This window comes from Formica exsecta, unplaced genomic scaffold, assembly GCF_003651465.1.
Source record: "Formica exsecta isolate Colony F162 unplaced genomic scaffold, ASM365146v1 scaffold13, whole genome shotgun sequence".
NCBI lineage: Eukaryota > Metazoa > Arthropoda > Insecta > Hymenoptera > Formicidae > Formica > Formica exsecta.
Window position 1 is genome coordinate 641,472 of NW_021848632.1, and position 5,208 is coordinate 646,679.

Consider the following 5,208-nt stretch of genomic DNA (forward strand, 5'->3'; position numbering starts at 1 on the left):
GCACGTGCGGACGTGTGCGTGGGTACATTCAGCCAGCATCAGTGGAGCGTCTCGGCGTCGGAGGCGCCAAAGCGTCGCGGCGCCACCCTCGGCGCCCGCCATAACGCCGCCAGCACTCACCCTCTTTTGGCTCTCTCTCTCTCTCTCTCTCTCTCTCCTCATCTCTCCGTGTATGTCTCTTTTTGCTTCTACCTCTCTCCGCTTTTCGGCTTCCCCCCGTCTTCGCTACCGATTCTATCCTTCTCCTCTTCTCCACCCGGCGCACCCGAAATTTGCGAAAATCTTCGAGGCGCCATTCCCCCTCTTTCCTCTCTCTTTCCTTTCTCTCTATCTCTCTTTTCTCCGTCCGCCACATCTTTTGAAGAGGAAAAATCGTCGAGAATTTTTCTGCCAACACGACACCGTTCTTTCAGAACTTTTATTTCTCTTCTCCCGATTCGCGACGACACGCGCCGGGCACGTTTTATATTGTTGATGTCGCGTGGTTTCGCGACGGATAGGGTTATCTCGGCATTGTTTTGCGTGAACTTTCGCGTGACTTAGAGGTTTTTATGAGGAGACTTGAAAGCAAAAAAAAAGAAAGAGTTTGGGTTGAAATGTAAAATAATATAACATAATTTAATTATGTATGATTAATGGATAACTACACTGTATTAAATTCGAAGGACAGCTGTAGACTTTTCATAATTTTTACGATAGATCTTTTAAATTAAAGATAATAATTAAAGATAATCGTTTTGTCCGAATAATTAAATAATCTATTTTTTTTTAAATAAAGAGAAAGCTTTCATCATATTATATTTATCATATAATATATACTTTTGAAAATAAATTATAACAATAATTTTACGGTCTTTATCATCCTTTACCCTGTTTTTTTCAGTTTTCCTGACCTATTAGCACCCAGTTTTCTCAACGTAGCTATTTTAATAAAGCTGTATTTTATTCTTATATATAATAATAAGACTTATTAGTAATATATAATATTCGATACACATTTAAATTTATTTGTGGATTTGTGTACATGTAAAATATTCGTTTTCATTTCTTGATATTATTCGAATAATGGATTATTTAATTAAGCATTCGTAATGAAGGTTTTTTCTACACTATGAATATTATTTCCCACTCTGTTTCGTTAAATTTCTTATAATTATTAAATAAATATTTTAATTTAACCCTTTAATTAATATACAAACACGAAAATAATTTTGTAAATATAAAGTTATATTTGCCCTGCCCCCTCCCTCTCTCTCTCTCTCTCTCTCTCTCTCTTTCTTTCTAGTGTGACTTTACTGTATCATACGATAATTAAGATCTCCGCTTTGAAAGACTCCGTTCATGTATATATATATATATATAATTTTGTTATCTTTGTTAATTTCCAGATACGCGTGACTGACGAGAACCGAGAGCGAACAAACGCAAATTTTCGGATTGCGCGCAAACGGCCAAGGGGAAAGGAACAGGAACGACGAAAGGAAAAGAAACAACAACGAAGCAACGGTAAGTAACGAAGCGGCCGCTTCCGGTTCGCAAATCGTATTCACGTTCGCGCTTTCTCGTTTAGAGAATCTCGTAAAAGAGAGATCCCTTCTTCGTAGCATGCTTCTTCGGCGCTTCTTCGGCGTGAGTCAGACGAATCGTGAAAGTGCCTTCGCAAGTGCCATAAACTCGCTCTGCTCTTCCTCCCCCCGCAGGTCCCCGAATTTATCTTTATTCCGCGTTTTACGAAGACGAGGAGGCTCGTCCCTCGCTTCAATATAGAATATTTCTGGGCCATAAGCCAGAAAACATAATACTTAATTGCGACAAATATGGGCCGTAAAATTTGAATAGGCATTTTGGGATCGGAAGGAGAAAAGGGCGCAGTGTCGAAGGGTGAAGATGCACTTCTCCTTGCCAAGGATATGCGAGCAATTAGAGGACGTACGAATACGTAACGTTTGAATTTGATCGAAACACCAGATATCTCGATAAACATTAAGGTCGGCATTCATAGTCCGTTTTTATATTTAAGATCATCTCAAGTACGATTTTAAGATGCTATTTCATTTTTGGTTGAATGGGATCTTAAGACAACCCAAAACCACACTTAAGACGATCTTAAATATAAAAACGGATTATGAATACCAATCTAAATTCTAAAATTTTGCTCGAGTATTCATTTTGTCGCGTTTAATTTGATTTAATTTAACTGATAATGTTGTGCGAGCACTTTCTCCTACAATTTTACGTTCCCTTCTGCAGCCGAGCGAAGTTTCATGCGCTTTTGGGGCGCAATGAAGATAAGGAGAAACTTTTTCCTTGTGCCGGACAGTGTTCTACGTTTGTGTGTGTATCACACGTGTCCGGGCGTAGATAAAAGATACCTTCTAATAAGAATATGAGCAAATGGCCCGTCGCAAATGGCGTTAAACGTCGATGGTCTCCGTTGACCAATTCTCGCTCGTATCTCCCCGCATTATCTTTAATCTCCATTCTGCGGTTCGTACGATCTGCGCATCTGTCCACCGATTCGAATGCAGCGGTTACAGTTGTCGTGTTTGCGACTACGCTTGGGAGGATCACAAGCGTTGCTTATTGCTGCAACCTATCGTTTTCGATAATGCCGCAATATAGCAAGCTTCAACACAAGGAGAAGCGAAGGCTCGAAAGCAAAATAGAATGTATCCTTCTCGTCTTACTATCATCAGAAATTGAAATCTTTCCCAATTTTTAATTTACAATTATTTTTCTTCCTACTATTCTTATTTTTTCATACAAAATTCTGTCGAACAGTTTTCAAATATTTGTATTGCATAAAATTCAGAAAAATCGCATCTCTTTTGAAATTCGAAGCGATGCATGATATAGGTAATACGTTTCGATGGAAATTTCCTTACGTGATTAAGTATAATATTATGCGACATGCGAGAAATTCTTTATCCAGGGCATTTTGGAATATTCGAATTTCGTGCGATATATGTATATCTATATCTACATTCGGAGTAATACGAGCATCGATGGACAGCGAAACGTTATGGTCCAGACATTTTGGCGCCGAACTTACAGCTGTCTACACATTGAAACTCGCACTGCGAGCTGCAAACGAGCAACGAGTCTGACAACACTTGTTCTACTTGCGCGATAGATTTATATGAGTTGAACGGATGACATTCGTTGCCACTTTTGATCATAACTTTTGCAGCCATTTTATACTTTTCCCCATGTACGAACGTGTAATTTTTTTCATAGATATGCTTTCAAATAGCACATTTCGTTCCCTATTTTACTACAAATACACGATAAATCGTAACTCTTTTGCGGATAACGATTTATATAAATCTTGTTTATTACGAATATTATCTTGTTTATTACGTATATTGTTTATTTACCTAATTTTTTTCGCGTTGAATACGTTAATTGCATAATTACACGCATTTGATAACAAAGGCTCCTTTTAATACTTCGTATTTTAATGCTTTTAAAGGCCTTTACGACAACTGGGCGCTCTAATAGTTTATATTTTCACTCGCTTATAATTTTCACGAGAGAGAAACACTCCACTGTATAATTGGCAGCCATAAAACTTTTCCGGCCGTAAATCGTTGTCGGATGAGCGCTGCTGCATTTTCGGGGACTGACCACACGCGCGCGAATCCGTGAGGGAAGGGGGAGGGGGACGGGGATGAGAGGGTAACTCGAATCGACAGGCGCATTGTCAGGCCGATTAATCGAACGATAAGTTTCATCGTGTATGGAAGAGAGTGATTGACGCTACCACGATAAGGGTTGATGGCCGGAGAGAGAAAAAGAGAGAGAGGGACTAGAGATGACGAACAAAAAGAAAAGCAGAGGCATACTTGGGGATCCTTAATTCATCTCGAACGAAAGCCATCCTCTGTTTTCCATCCCCTGTCGATGCTCGCTTTTCGTCATTTCCTCCGTCACAATTGGTGAAGCAAGAAAACACGAGATACACACGAACATCCTTCCGGAGCTGCGCATAAATGTCGTTTCTAGGGAAAATAAATTTTAATTAATATATTAATGCGAGTTTATATCTATTGTCACGTCTCAGTGGGAATATCAGGCGCGAAAAAAATTTTATTTGATAGTAAGCGGTTACTTCCCATTCTTTTTTTTAATCCTTTGTATGAATTATTTTTATTGTTGTTTATTACAGCCAGATTGCATTTATACCTAATCATCTTTCTTAGTATTATATAATTTTATTAAAATGCCTGATGACACATTTATATGACAATATGCATGTTTACGAAAAAAAAATAGCTTGCTATTATATGTATATTTATATATTTTATATATATAAAGAATTTCTGAAAGCCGCGTTACACAAAATCGTATTGCAAAATTTTATGATGAACTCAGTTTACTGAATTGCAAAATCATACCTGTCATACATCTGCATTTTTCATATTATCGTGTACGTGAACCGCGATCGAGAGTAATGGGAACAAACACTTTTCGCGATCAAGTTATTATATAAATTGATGACACGAAACGCCGCGAACGATGACAAAGATATCGCATCAGTTGTGCGTGGAAAATCCGGCTGCTCGTGTTCGATTTTTTTTCCAGGAAAAAAGCTTAGCCATGTTTTGCAGGCGGTTTATGATCAACAGTCACTCGCTGACTTTCGGACGAGAGTGATGCTCTTTCTCTCTCTCTCTCTCTCTCTCTTGCTGCATAAATTGCCTGTACATCTCAATTCACCCCCTGGGACGGTGACCATTCTCTTACACGTCGTGCTCCTGAGTGACACTCCCCATCCTCTCCCGCAGGAGACCTCCCGTCTTGCAGACTCGCATTATCATCCCTTCGCGTCTCCTTCTCGCTACAGGGGTGGGCCTGCTTCGAATCTTTTGTATAGTTCGTAATCCGTGTCTGCGTTTAAGAAAATTATCGGATCCGATCTTACACCGCGTTTTTTGTCACGCTCGGTGCGCGATCAAAGTTTTTTTTTTTATTAGATTATTGTGTAAGAGGTATTCGAATGAATGCTGTTAGATGTGTGAACTTTGATTCGCTAATGGGATTTTGTGGAACGATCAATCATAGAGTGTGCATAATTCTCTAAAGTAGGATATATACAAAATTGTTCTGTCTATTTGTACAGAAATATTTTAATCTCGATTATATTTATAGTTAATTCAAATAAATTGATCTGAGATTTAAAAGAATTCTAGGAAATTTTATATATAT

At 38.6% G+C, this 5,208-nt stretch overlaps 1 protein-coding gene across 1 annotated transcript in view; it reads left to right on the forward strand.

Annotated features, from left to right (window-relative positions):
* Positions 1-5,208, forward strand: part of LOC115245745 (talin-1) — a 48,010-nt gene that overhangs the window by 12,059 nt on the left and 30,743 nt on the right. The window contains exon 2 of the mRNA XM_029824195.1: positions 1,389-1,506. The gene's annotated coding sequence lies outside the window, so the exon portion shown is untranslated. The remainder of the gene's footprint in view (positions 1-1,388; positions 1,507-5,208) is intronic.